The sequence below is a fragment of the Ambystoma mexicanum genome, chromosome 2q, assembly GCF_040938575.1.
Source record: "Ambystoma mexicanum isolate Mex_15411 chromosome 2q, UKY_AmexF1_1, whole genome shotgun sequence".
In the NCBI taxonomy this organism is placed as follows: Eukaryota; Metazoa; Chordata; class Amphibia; order Caudata; family Ambystomatidae; genus Ambystoma; species Ambystoma mexicanum.
The window spans coordinates 690,704,357-690,719,244 of record NC_090924.1 but is presented as its reverse complement, the minus strand read 5'-3'; the positions used below and the strand labels follow the sequence as shown (position 1 = coordinate 690,719,244).

At 46.3% G+C, this 14,888-nt stretch overlaps 1 protein-coding gene and 1 long non-coding RNA gene across 6 annotated transcripts in view; one reads left to right on the top strand and one right to left on the bottom strand.

Moving 5' to 3' along the window:
- Positions 1-1,176, bottom strand: part of LOC138569698 (uncharacterized) — an 86,610-nt gene extending 85,434 nt beyond the window's left edge. For 2 of the 3 annotated variants that reach the window (XR_011303301.1, XR_011303302.1), the window contains exons 1-2: positions 841-968; positions 592-634 (exon numbers count right to left, since the gene is read on the bottom strand). This is a non-coding gene — a long non-coding RNA (uncharacterized lncRNA). Of the gene's footprint in view, positions 1-591; positions 635-840; positions 969-1,060 lie in introns of those variants that run through there. The other variant, XR_011303303.1, reaches the window with a different exon arrangement.
- Positions 1,177-1,227: 51 nt separating this feature from the next.
- Positions 1,228-14,888, top strand: part of CDIP1 (cell death inducing p53 target 1) — a 421,024-nt gene continuing 407,363 nt past the window's right edge. The window contains exon 1 of one of the 3 annotated variants that reach the window (XM_069647904.1): positions 1,228-1,322. The gene's annotated coding sequence lies outside the window, so the exon portion shown is untranslated. The remainder of the gene's footprint in view (positions 1,323-14,888) is intronic. The other 2 variants (XM_069647903.1, XM_069647905.1) reach the window with 2 other exon arrangements.

Genomic DNA, 14,888 nt, shown 5'->3' with positions numbered 1-14,888 from the left:
AAGAACACAAAAGTAAAACACACATCAAAATATATGAAAGAGTGGGAAAAAAGGCTCACACTCTTTCCAGGTAAAAAAAATAAAATCCTATAAATCCAGCAGAGTTGCTGGGCGTCTCAAAAGTTACGGGAAATTAGCACATATTGAGAATTCTCCCTAACAGCAGTCATAGCCAATCTTAAAAGGGCAATACACGGGAGGGTCACACATAACACTGCCCCTCTTAAAAGGGCACACACTTGGGAGGGTCACACACCACAGGCATGAAGGCAGGGTGCATCGAGAACCAAAAGGTAAGTCTGGGGGTAGGGGCGTGAAAATGCTTTGAGAGGAGTGGGAGGGAGTCAAGGCAGGGCTTTGAGGGAGGTTATGGGGTGTCACCACACAAAGAGCTGGATGGTGGAGGTAAGGAGTTGAGAAAGACCTAGGGTCCCTTGTGCAAACAGCAGCTCTTGTCAAGTCCAGGGGAGGGGTGGAGCTACCGACAGGGGAAGAACATGAAACAGTGCGTGAGCAGCGAATGGTAAGTATACAAATGAGGAGCAGAATATCATACGAGAGCAGATCAACCTTGCAGATCACGCATCTTACCTAGGAGCAGGAAACTACGGTGGTGGCTGTACACTTCGAAAAACTGCAAAAGAAGAAAAGACTGTAAGTTATGGGTGCGGGAGCTAGCTACAAAAGAAGAAAATAGGAGGACAACTGCATAAGTTATGCACAAGGCGCTCTAGGACAGGGATACGCAGGGGCGGAGCTAAGAAGTTCACTGGCCAATCCCAGGAACAGAGCTGTATGAGGGCGGGCTATCACTAGGGATCTGTGGGTGGTCGGGGTTACCAAGTAAGCATGTTGCCGAAGATTTCCGACCACCGCCTCCTTCATTGGGATGCAGAATATGGTACAACACCCGCCTTCTGTGAAGACCAACGACAATGACCCCATGTCCTACCAATGAGATCAGGACTAGAGTATATCATGGCTACATTCAAAGCAGAATGCGGCTAATGGCCAACGCGCATGCTAGAAGTTGTAGTCCTCGGGAAGCATGAATATATACTCGCGAGTGCGGCCAGTGAGATTCCAGCGACTACTGCGCCCGGGGTGCATCCGTGTATACATTAAGCGGCTGTGTTGTGATCCTTCGCGGCACCCTGGGAGTTGAAGGAACTTCGCCTCCGTTGGCTTGGCAATGCACCGAGATGGGCGGGGCTTGGACTCGGTTTCCCGGAGGGCACTGCGGCGGGTTCTGAAGAGGGTCTTCAGTATCAGTTCCGCTGTCTCTGCAGTGATTTTCGTCCGCAGACCCCACATATATGCGGGTAAGCAACTTGCGTGAGCGCTCGCTATTTGGTGAGCAAGTGATGTAGTGAAATGTTCGGAACTGGGACTGCGCCTACGCTGTTCGTGCCTGATTTCCATTTCATATTGGTTTCCCGGAGAGCTCTAATGTTTATCAGAGGAAGAGCACGTGCCCTGACACCGCCTTCCCATTGGTTGAGGGAGTGTGATGTGAACAACCAGCTGAATCTTTTTTTATAGCGGCTGTCATGGCATTGTGGGCTCTGCTTGGGATCGTGTCCGTGACGTCCTCGATTCTGTTCTAAACCTTGTTTATTATGGCACTGACTCTTTAGGGTTTTTCATTGTGACGTTATTGACTGCCTGCCTTCTCCATAAGGCGTCCGCGAGGGGCTCACCTTACTCATGGCTGGGGGGATCTGTCAGTTACTGCTCAGGGACGGTGTGGGGGTTCTGTCAGTTACTGCTCAGGGACGGTGTTATGTAACATTTAGTATCCCAAACTGGAAAGGTACCTCCTGGTTTTAAGGGATACCAAATATTGCATAACCACGGCAAGGATTAAGTTTCCATAATAAACCGAGCGTTATGTTTCCAAAGTATAAATTGGATGAAATATTTCTTTTGCTGGATTTTTGGCATTGTATACTAAAACACACCATGGCAAACACGCACGAGGGTGCCGCCTACCTGTCAACTTTGTCAAATGAAAAGACGGGTGAAACTAATGTTTTCCTTTTGCGGGTGTGAAGGGAATTGCGGGTGAGGGAAATGACTCATTCTTGGGACCACCCACCAAAAGCAGCTGAGTTCAGAGGTGTGGTATCCAGTAGACAGCACCTCATGCAGAGTATATTGTAGTGGGTGTTTGAGAGGCCCTACAGTTACACCCATGTAAATCCTCCACTCTCATTGCCCAATCAACTACACAATAAGGCAGTTTCGAGCCAACACTAGTATGCGCCCCTCCTGCGTCACCTACGCCCGGGCACATGTGACTCCCAAATTGCACCCCTGTACAGTGCTTTAAGTGGGCCTGGGCCTCCCAAATGTGGAGTTAAGCCGGGGCCCTGCCGGTGTAACGTCACTTTTTGCTATCTGTCAGAAAATCCTATCGGTAGGAAAAAGTGACGGGGTAGGAAAAACTGACAGCCTAGCCTGTCATTTTTTGCTACCCATCAGAAAATCCTACCGACAGCAGGCATTGGGCAACCCACCCAGGGGTAGGAAAAAGTGACGGGGTAGGAAAATCTGACAGCCCCACCTGTCATTTTTTCGGTATCCCTACATATTATCCCCACCAAAAATATTGCCGTATATATGGTTGTTGTCTTGCCATAGGCAATATTTTGGGGGGAGTAATTTGTGGGAGCGGGGGATGCGGGGGTGTCCCCCATACATTTAAAAATAATGCTGGGGTTGCGGGGGATGTCCCCCGCAGGGTCCATGGCTCAATATCGCCGCAAAAATACGGTGATATTTTTGTATCACAATATTTTTGCGTGGATATTAACACATGGAACCATTTTTTCCTACCCGCCAGAAAATCCTACCGAGAGCAGGCATTTGCCCGTGTACCGGGAAAGTGGGGTAAGTGGAGTAAGAGGTTATGGAAACAAATCCTCTTTTTTCAGTTTGATGACAAACCCAAGTGGATTGAAACTTTTTGGGTCACCGTACTGCCTCAAAGTGCATTTTTAAGGATGGCAGCTTGCGCAATCTCTATATGCCCCACCATTGCTTTACTATTTTGATCATTAGTATTGCAAACACACAATACAAGGACATGATTGTTGACGGCTATAAGCTCAAACATTATTCAACTTAGGGAGTTGCCAACAGGATGAGCTTTGTCTGCACCTTTTCTGGCAACATGTCACAACAGTACTTTACATATTGAAATGTCCATATCATTGGAAATGTTATGTTATGTTATGTTGAAGATACTTATATAGCGCACCGTCGCCAAAGGAATTGGTCCCCAGGCGCTCTGGTGGATCTGTAAACAGGATGAGGGTGGGTAGGGTTAGTCGAGGAGGAGGGGAGTAGAAGAGTGGGAGAAGTGGTGTACTGTTGGGAGCTTCAGCTCGGTATACACCGAGTGCTGGGCTTTGGTGCAAGTATCGGATCGGGCGAGGCCTCGTGTGTTGTAGGTTCGCTCTGTGTTGTTGATGTGGTGTGGTAAAGTGCGTGGGGATTGCTGGGATACAAATGGTTTTGTGAGTGGTTTGAGTATGCAGAAAATTGAGGGTTAGGTTAGTGTGGTCTGTATCCTGGTCCAGGTACTTCTGGTTCCGTTTGGAAAAATGCCACGACCTCCGCACACATAGGGTACATTTCTGCATGCAGGTGTACACTCACTTTTTTATAGCTTGCATGTAGCCGTCCAAGAGGTTGCAGTAATGGGGTACACTAATATGGATGAGAAGAGAATTCAGGGAAGGACATAGAGAGAGGGGTACAGGGAAGGAAAGCCGACCGCGGCTTCATTGATTTGTTGGTCGCGGCTTCATTGATTTGTTGGTGGCTCTGCAGCTGTGCTCCTGCTGAAGCCATGTTCCTGTGAGGGCACTGCCTCGCTGATGGCATGCTCCGCCCTCTTCTGCCGAGGTCAGCGCAAGGCAAAGCCTGTGGTCTGTGCAGCTCTCTGCACCCATGCACGGGGACCTCAGGTTTAGTTCTTCTCAGGCCTGCATGTCTCTGGGGTACAAGGTATGCACAGGCACAACTTTAGCCACCAGGGGCATCACGCATCAATTATGTATGGGTCGCAGTCTGCGTGCAAGCAGCGGAGAGGAGGCAGGGAGTGAGACAACAGCCATTGGAACTCTTCAACAACACACTCCAGGCCATCATTAACCAGCATTCACTCTTAAGAACATCCAGCCCCTCCACTCCATCTACACACAAACACGTCAATCCCATCCTCGATGGCCTCTCAAATTCACACACTGTACCACCACTCGCTGGCGTATTTTTAATGACACGAAAAACTCACTTTGAAACCCTTCCTTCTCGACACTGATAAACCCAGACCCTAACAACTATTATTCGAGGCACAAACGACAATATACAGAGGCAACGCATTTGCCTCCTAAAGACCCCGACACCATTGTACTCACCAGCGTTACATCAAGCACATAACCCCCTCTCACACAGAGACCTTCAATCTATCTAAGAAATGACCCACCCAGCAATCTCCTCTGCAAGCGTCCTAACATCTGACTCTAAAAACACAAACTATCCATCTCCTTCCGTACACAGCAACACCTCCAACGATACGGACCCGTCTATCCACCACCAAAACAATTCACTGCAGTTTCTTTCGCACGCACACAGCATACCCACTATTTTCTGTAAACTGTTTGCCAACATAAACACCTTATACACCAGACTGCCTCATTGTAACAAGCTCACAATCCGTCTGCATGCAAACCCCACCGCTGGTCTCACAAAAAAGCCGAACTCGGCCAAGTCACCTGATGTTTCCAGCAACTGAGCGCTAGTTACCCTCACTAATATAATTGTCACATGTCGAACACATCACAATTCCATACACCCGCCCTCCCCACATCTCTCCTCGTTAAGTTTAGCCACTTCGTGATCACCAGCTGCACAAATGCCATTTAATTTCCCCCAAAAGTCCCGTTCTCTCGTCCTTCACTATATGAACCCCCTCCAATACGAGATGCTACAATCGCCCTGGTCACACATACCCTGACCACCTAGTCCTTCCAAGTCACACCATAGCTATCTACACACCTTCATAACCCTCCAACATTTCCCTTGATTACTTGTGAACGGATTCACCCATTACCCACCTACTTGGTGCTGGCAGCACAGCGCCTCTAAGACAACCCCCATTTCTAGGAAGTTTCTCCTCTTCAAACCATTACTCCATCCAACCCTCTCGCTAGCAATCACAACCTACTACCATACATACAACCCAAGCTCTCCTCTTCCTTTCACCACCTCCTGCTGGTACTAACCTTCTTGAAATGCTTCCACCTGGCCCCTTGTTGTACAACGCCTCCCCCGCCAAGACTGTCACTAACGAAAGGAACATATAAGCCACCTCTGTTCGTCTATCCACCTATACCCTCGGTACATACTTCTACTTTCCATCTATTCCCTTCTTCCCTTCATTCACCCTTCGACTTACTCCTGCCAGCCAAGGTACGTAAGGCCTCACCCATTCCCTCTTCTCCCCCCTGCTGCCCTCTACTCTGTTGCGCCTCTCTCGTATTCTTAAGCCCACTATTCTAGCCTCCTCACTCCCTACCCCCTCCCTTGTCCCCGGTACGCACCGGCCTTCTTCTCTCTGGTCTTCAGAATGAGACAGTCGCCAGTGCAGATATCGTACTTTAAAAACAGGGAAAATAGAAGTAGCGTTTAATGAATGTAGTCATGGTCCTTTTTCGAATTTGTAACGTTTATGGTAAACATCGCATATCTACTTAAAATGATACATAAAAGAATAAACTGTCAAGCACCAGCACACACAGGGTCAGCGACGAGGTGGGCCCGATGCCACCAAGGTCAGGGCCAGCACCTGGCAGCCCTGTGAGGCCTTCGCCGAAGAGCCAGACGCTCTGCAGGTAGCCGGATTTACAGCCCCCACGCAGGTTTTTGTTATGAGCGGGGCGGGGGCTATCCAGAGGGCGCATTTAATGCAAAAGTTAGTGAGCAGACCAGACTTTTTGGAACACTTCCTTTAACTTTAATATTTCCAATATATCTTCTATCGCACGCGACGCAGAAGAGCACCACCTGACTGCTTTCACAGGCTTGCTTTCACAGGGGGAGCAGGAGCTGTGCTTTATTTGGCTTTCAAAAATGCATATACATAGCACATCTGATCGCTGCTTATTGAGGGGGCGAGCGGATGAGACTCTGCTATTTCGGCGCTCCTGCCTCCAATGCTTCACTACACACAAACATCACAGAGGCAATATGCCCTGGTCTTTCTACAACCATGGAAGTGACTTTTGAATAAGTTGCCATAAGTAAGCAAAACAGGAAACAAAAGCAAATGTAAGTTATTTAAGAACAAACTTACCTGGAAAGGCAACGGCAGTACTACTCAGGGATTCTACACCTTTCACTGTCCGAAATCAGCAAACAAAGAGGGCTACTAGTTCCCAAACCTGTGCATATAAACATTTCCCTGCCTCCCACTATCCAGCCTTGCCTCTGGACAGCCCCTCACACCATGCCCCAGTATTCGGCCAATGTCCTTCTGCCATCCTCTTCACCCCAGCATGCCCTCCCTTTTATCACACTCTCCCATTTGCCAGCCGCCCCTTCCCCTTGGAGCTGCCTGCATCCCTTCCCCCCCCCAAGCTGGTGAATCTCCATGGCTGGTGGGGGGCTCACCACTAGGTGTGGGGGCAACCAAGAGGCCAATGTGGACAGGTCTGCATACAGACTGGTGCAGCAGAGGTCCACTGCACACTTTACATACGCTACAAGCATCTGCATTTTGGAGCTCGTGGTATTTATTATATGTCAAATTTGGAGCGGAGTTGGTGAGGAGAGTTGAGTCTGCTGGAGTCTCTCTCCACTGTCTACTACAGCGTGTGGGAGGGCTTAAAAACCCTGCACCAAAGCGGAGCGGTGAGCGGAGTTGGTGAGGAGAGTTGAGTCTGCTGGAGTCTCTCTCCACTGTCTACTACAGCGTGTGGGAGGGCTTAAAAACCCTGCACCAAAGCGGAGCGGTGAGCGGAGTTGGTGAGGAGAGTTGAGTCTGCTGGAGTCTCTCTCCACTGTCTACTACAGCGTGTGGGAGGGCTTAAAAACCCTGCACCAGAGCGGAGCGGTGAGCGGAGTTGGTGAGGAGAGTTGAGTCTGCTGGAGTCTCTCTCCACTGTCTACTACAGCGTGTGGGAGGGCTTAAAAACCCTGCACCAGAGCGGAGCGGTGAGCGGAGTTGGTGAGGAGAGTTGAGTCTGCTGGAGTCCGCGGGAGCCCGCGAGGGCAGAGGCATAGGTAAACGTAATATGGAGGCCCAGAAATATGAGAGACCATCGTTACAGCAAGGACGAAAAAATAGTAAAAACGAAAAACCGGACGAGGTGGGAGTGGTTTCGGACACTGACAACACTGACAACAATAAACGGCGTCTAAGGAGTGTGAAATCGCCAGCCACTCGGCTGAAATTAAAGACGCTTCTCAACGAAGAAACCACCCACGAAGGGAAAAAAGAGCTATATACGCCGAGGTCTCGTCTCAACAGTCCGAATAACGAGCTCAGAGAGGTGGGCACGACGTCTACTTTGTGCGTCCATGAACCAAAGGAGAAGGACGCACAAGTAACAACAGAACCAGTAACAACAGAACCACAAGGCCCAGAAATAAATCTAAGTGGCGAAAGGAAACAAGACCTACCGGGATCTGAGGTGGCCAGCGCCCTGCACACCGCACCGAAGGCGAGTGGGTTTCCGGAAACGGCAGTCAGAGGGCAGCTGCTGACGGACCCTCAGCAGGAGCGCTGTGACGCCGAGGACCGGAGGGAACGAAGGGAGAAGAAATCATCGGAAAAGACAACAAACCGCGGAGCAGGACATCCAGCCCTGCCTGCCTCACCTGACTCGGGGTGGGCTAGGAGGAGGAGCCCCACGCGGATGGAGAACACGGCGAGGAGTGGTCTAGAGAAGCGCCGTGAGAAAGTTAGAGGCCAAATAGACAGCCCAAATGAAAACACCAAAGGGACACAGTTAGCGGAACTGGCAAAGAGCCAGGCTAACAAGCTGACCGCCACGCAAGAAAGGGAAAGAGTGGAGGTGGACAGTTTACCACAAGAATACGAAGAAGGAAGAAGGCTAGACTGGCCAAAAGAGAAGGTTCCCAAAACAGTCGTACAAGCAAATGTACACAGGGAACCAGAGTTTGCTGATACTGAAGAGGAACTAGGCATAAGTGAGAACGAAATAGAAGAAGAGATAAAACAAAGGGAAGAAAATCGGACGAAAGTGGCAAGTAGCAAATTCATCAGCAACGAGGGGAAAACAAGTAGCACGGAGGAAAGTTGGAACGAAAGTGAAACGGGGACGTCAGACTCAGATTCTGAAATAGAACAAGAAAAAAAAGCGTTAGAAGTAAAACAGAAAAAAAGGATACCTACCAATAAACCAACAACGCAAAGAAAAAATCAAGAAAAGATAAACGAAATGAAAACAACAAAGAATAATAAAGAAAGAGGCTGTGAACAGCTAGGAATTACGAAAACGGCATTAGAAAATCTAAAAAAAAAAACGCAAAAAACAAAAAAAAAAATGAGGGAACGCAAAAAGGACCACTGCCAGTATCCTTGTCAGGAACATTGAAAGCATTTTTCTTTAACCAGCAGAAACGAAAATTAGAATCGGAAAACGATCTATCGGACGCAGAACTGCTGGAAGCGGTTGAGATAAATTCAGGAGGAGATAGTCAACAGACCCCCGGGGTCTCACCGGGACCAGAAGGATCGCCAGCTATAGGCCTGCAGCAGCTCTTGCAAGAAAAAAGGAACGCGGCGAAAGCATCCGGCGACAAATAGAAGAAAGAGAGGAAAGACGGAAGCAAAGCGCTTTAAAAGAACATCAGGAGGAGCAGCCTGAAGGAGGGGGAAATACCTCAAGACCTGAAGATGACAACCAACGACAGGCCCTGGCCCGGGAGAGGGTGTCCCAACCTAAAGACCAACGACAAAACGTGGATGGCCCAGATGGGGCAAAAGCACACCCGAATTCAGACCAGTTACTTCGTACCCCGGAGAAAGTAAGAGAACTGCATGGAGAGACCCAACAAAGAGAAACACAGAAAGAAAAACCTAAGTGCATAAGGTTGGAGGAAAAAGCACACAGACCCAGGTTAAGCGATAGCCTATTCACAGAAATAATGGCTATGCCAGGGAAAATAGCCAGCACTCCAAAATCGCCGAAAAATAGAAGAATAAGTGAATTAGGCACGCCGACACAAAAGGAGTCCCCAAGCAAAAAATCAGATCTACTAACAATCATGTCTGCAATAACGATAGCATTGGCGCCATACTGCAAACTATACGAAACAATAAAAGAAGGAATACAAGACAACACATCAATTCTGGCTTCAATGTCCACAAAAATCACGCATATAGAAGGATACATCACAGCTGTAGAAGAAAGAACTGACACCTACAAGAAGGGGTGGGAAAAAGAGCTGGAGGACTTAAAGAAACAAATTGAGTGTCTAAAAAGAGGGACAGAGGAGGAGAACAAGAAAACCAAAAAATCAGAGCGGGAAAGTCAAAATGCAGCATTAACAGAGAGACATAAAGGAGACAATGAGATAAAGGTAGTGATGGAGAAAAGACCTAAACATACCCAATTAAATCAGGACTCCATAATCATCCCCAGAATAAAGTCCCAGTGATATTGAAACTAAAGAAAACTGACAGGACTGACAAAGACCTGACGACAGAGAAGGCGGAGCAGCAGGAAGCAGAAAAACTAAAAGGAAAAAAAAAGGAAGAGGAAATCAGAGAGGAAAGTTTTGAAAAAAGCCAGAAAGAAAGGAAAAGAGACAAAACGAGAAGTCCACCCCGGTCGGTCGAAGATTTTATGAGCGACACAAACCTGATGAATTTGTCCCAGCATTGGGAGACCGCCTCCGACAACTCAGTGATGGAGGTGAACACAGATCAGCAAATACAAAAGCGAAAAGAACCGGAGAAAGAAATAGAAATGAGAAAAAATATGAAACCCCAAACACCAAAAAGAAGCAGAGAGGCAAGTGAGATCCAAAAGGGAAGAGTAACAGAAATACAAAAAAAGAACAGAGAAGAAGAACGAAAGCCCTCGAAAGATCAAAGAATAAGTGAGTGGTCATCAAAGCACGGAAAACAGGAGATAAAAAGCCCAGAGAAAAACAGAAGAACTGGTACGTCGAAAGCGGAAAGACAGGAACGTATATTCAAACTTGAGCAATTAGATATAAAAAGTGGATACATGATCCTAAATAGGAAGACGATCTTGAAATTAATGAGCAAAATGAACGCGCTGAAAATGATAAAAACAGAAGATATCACGTTAGTAGAGCCTTACCATAGAGGAAAGATCGCCAAGGCATACATTCACGTGAAAGAACCAATCCGGCAAGAAACGGAAGCAAACGCAGCTACTGAAATGCTCCAAAATGGGTTTGGGCTGACAGAAATTAAAAGAGAAATACAAAAAGAAAAGAAAGACACTAAGTACGATGAAAAAGAAAGAAGATCATACCAGTTCACTTCACGGACAGAAGAGCGGTATCGATCTAATAGACTAGGAAAACAGAGAGAAGAAAGAGGTATCGATTGGCAAGTGAAGTATGGACGAACGGAAGAGAGAAAAGAGTACCGAAGATCCCATAAGGACGAAAAACAAAACACGCAATCAAGGAAGGAGCACCAGGACACGGGAGCAGAATATCAGAACCTACACAGGAGAGTGGAACCAAGGCGCGTTCAGAGCTATTTTAGCCCAGAGAGAACTGGCCGCCACAGTAGAAACGAGAGAGCAAAGAAATCACCTCCGAGACAAACAAAAGATACGTCAACGAACACGGGCCCGCTAGCATGGCTAAAAGCAGCCTTAATGGGTAAAACAGAAAATTAGCAATTAACACGGTCACCAGCACCTACGTGGGATGAACAAAGAAGTGGTGACCAAAAAGAAACCAAGAAATATTTCATCCTGGGGTCATGGAACACAAGAGGATACACGCATTTAACCAGACCGGGCGACGTGGACTTAGGCGCACTAGACATCATATGCCTACAAGAAACTTGGCTACAAGAAAAACCCGGCCTAGACGGCTATGTAGTGGAAATAGCACCTGCAAGCAAGGGATTGTTAGGCCGACCATCCTCAGGCCTGCTGACAGCAACGAAAATGGGAGTAGGCCTGGCAACACCGAAAAAATTACACGAATCATATGAGATGTTAGTAATACTGACTTCATGGACCAACAAAGGAAAATCAATTAGCAAGAGGATTGGCAACCAAATCATCATAATAAACACGTATTGGAACCCCCAAAAGATGACAAACAAAACGTACTGCGCAAAAATGGCAGAGGTGATAGACGAAATCAAAATAGAGCACACGAATGCGGACATCATCATATGTGGTGACTTAAACGCCGATTGCAGAGAGGGGAACAAAGAAATAAAGTTGGGAAAGTGTCAAGACTCAACCCGCGAGAGGGGTGTTGCATGGGAGACCCTGATTAAACCAAGAAATCTTCATAACATCGCAGCTCTATTTCCGAAACAAAAGAACATTCCAACTTGGGAGAGTTTGAATGCAAAAGCTACCCTAGATTACATCTTTGTGTCAACAGAATTTATACCCAGAATTGAAGAATACAAAGTTCAAAGAACCACATACAGTGATCACAATCTGCTAATATGCAAATGGACAGGATCACAAACTGAAAATCACGTGTATAAATACAATCTCGAAATAAACAACCAACAATCTAGAGCCTGTCTAACAGAAGAAGAGGTAAAAACGATAACAGCAAGTTATAGACTCTCTGAGGAGGCTCAAGAAAAAGCCCCACAAACTCGACCGAACTACATACCGTTGCTAATACCATACAAAAAACCAGCGAGGAGTCAACAGAAGAAACCATCAAACACATTACACACATATGACAAACTGGTGGTGGAAAGAAGAAAAGTGGTGAGGAGGTTAAGGAAAATTGCAACAAAAAGTCAACAGCAGGAAGACTGGGAAAACTGGCAGATGGAGGCTAAGAAATATAACCATTGGCTAAAGCAACATAGACTATGGATGTACCAACAAGATGCGGAAAAAATGTTGAAAAGTCTTGGTTCAAAGAAAACAAGCGATTTCTGGAGAATAATCAAAGAAACAAATAGATCGAAGCCTCCAGAACTGATAAACCAAGTCCCTGAGTCAAACTGGAAATCATACCTAATGGCACAATTTGAGCGACCAAAAACGCAAACAACCAAAGGATTACTAGACACGACAGCCACTTGGGTGAACGTGGCTAACATCACAGACATTGAAAAAATCATCAAAAACTTAAAAACATCAAGGGCCCCCGGACCGGACGGGTTGTCTAATATCGACCTAAAGCAATCTGCGAAGGCATGGGCAGTGCTAATCAGCAAGATTTTCTCACATTGCGCCCGGACTAAAATGGTGCCGGAAACTTGGCTAAATGCCATAATTGTGCCAGTGTATAAAAAAGGCGACAGAGAAGACCCAGAAAGCTACAGGCCCATAGCACTGTTAGACATTGTGGGCAAAATTTACGCAACCCAGTTGTTAATCCACTTTGGGACATGGGCAAAGACTGCACCCTGCTTCGATATCTTTCAGACAGGATTCCAGAAGAAGGGAGGCACGGCAATAAACATACTGATCCTTCAGATCTTGAAAGCGAAAGTAAAAGAAGGTGCCCCAAAAATCTACCTGGCATTCGTAGACTTATCAAAAGCCTTTGATAAAATTGATCGTGAAAAATTATGGCTGAAACTGAGCAAGTGGGAATGCCCAACATCGGTCCTGGCACCAATAAAAGCGCTTCATGAAAACACAAAAATCAGAGTAAAACTGAATAAGCAAGGCACCTTGTCGGAAGAGATCGAAATCCAGAGAGGTGTAAAGCAGGGCTGCCCACTAGCTCCAGCCCTGTTTATCGCTTTCTTGGGGGACTACCAGATCGAAGAAAAAAAAATAAGAGCTTTCCCACCAAAAATAGGAAAGGAAATCATACCACGATTATGGTACGCAGACGACGCCATCATTATTGACCAAACACCAATTGGGCTACAACGAAAACTAAACAACCTGGCAAATTATATGTCAACAAACCATCTGGAAATTAACACAACAAAAACTAAAGTGATGGTCTTCGAAAAAACCGCAAACAAAAATACAAAGCAGACAACCTGGCACTTGGAAAACGCCAAACTGGAAGTAGTTGACAAAATCAAATACCTAGGGGTAACCTTAGACGGATCAGCAGGTGACAACGCAATACAAGATCAGTTATGGGACAAAGTCAAAAGACTTACGGCACAAATGAGACTGGTGGACAAAAAATTTGGGAAATTTTCAATTATGCCGGCAATAAAATTTTACAAGGCAAAGGTTGTGCCGTCTATCATCTATGGTATGGAAGCCGCGCTCAACTTACCGAACCCAATATGGCAAAAATTGGAAGGACAGGTGTGGAAGGCAGTACTAGGCCTACCGAAATCAACCTCCATGCCCGCAATTAGAAGGGAGTTGGGCCTGGTCTCGTTAGCTACATCAGTCAAGCAAAGCAAGCTGAGACTTTATAGAAAAATCATAATGGCCGATTCATTGCCAATATGCGCGGTCATAGCAGAAGAATTGAAAACGGGCACTTGTAAAGCGCTCAACAATTGGGCAACAACAATACAAGAAACACTAAACGAAATATCATGCACAGAAGAGGATCTAAAAAAAAACCCAGACCGAGTAAAGATAAAAATCAAACTCATGGATTGGATCCACACTGTAGACACAGCGAGAGCAAATAAGCTACTCACCCACCTTCCACCGACGTTCAACAGGGTGAAAGAGCCACTGAACTACTGCAAAAAGTTCCCGAACAAAAAGATGAGGAGCACATTCTTGAATGCAAGACTAAACCTGCTGATGACAAATCAAATCCTAGCCATTAGATCATCAAAAATGGATAAAAGTTGCCGCCTATGCAAAAATAAAGAAGTGGAAACATTGCGACATCTAGTCCTAAGATGCCCAAAAACCAGCATAATTAGAGACGGATATATACAATCATGTCTGCAAGGGGCGACGACGCTAGATGAAGAGGCGGTCTGGAACAGGCTAATATCAGGAGAAACAACGAGATGGACCATAGCGGCAGTAAAATTGATAGACCTTGCCTTCGAAAAGATTTCCAACACACAGGCCCATATGAAAATAGCAGAGATGGCCGAAACAGTGAAATCGCCCACTGCAAGCCAAATCTAAGAAATAATCAAAAAACAGCGAAATTCCGGATAGAGAAGGCGGAAAGTAAACATTAACTCAGAAGCGTCAACATCAGAAAAATGACTGTCAAAAGCGCCTCGGCGCATCTGTAGAAGAAGAAGGGTTCTTGTAAAAATCGTTAATTCATTTCCGATTAAAAACAAGTAAATAAATAAAAAAAAATAAAAATTTAATATGGAACTCCAGTTCCAGGGTGCAACACGCAGTGGGCTAAAATTATAGCATCGTCCTACCATTTCATACACCATGATGAGAAACTACGATTTGGTCACAGAACAAGTGTGTTGATAATTCAGGGTATCTGCCAAAAAAGAAAGAGGGGACACCATTGTGTTACCTGACTGGCATACTTTTGTGTTTGTGTTCAGTGGTTTGTGAAAAATGGCGGTAATTCTGCTTCCGCCCAAAAAAGTGGCAGCAATGGAATTAATACTTTTTGCCGTGCCACTGAACCTGTAATGAGGCCCTTAAAAGCAGCACACTTTAGCTCAGTTGGGTGTGTGTTGTGCTCGGTCGAGCTAGGGGATGCGTGTGTGAGCTAGGGGATGCTTGTCTGAGCTAGGG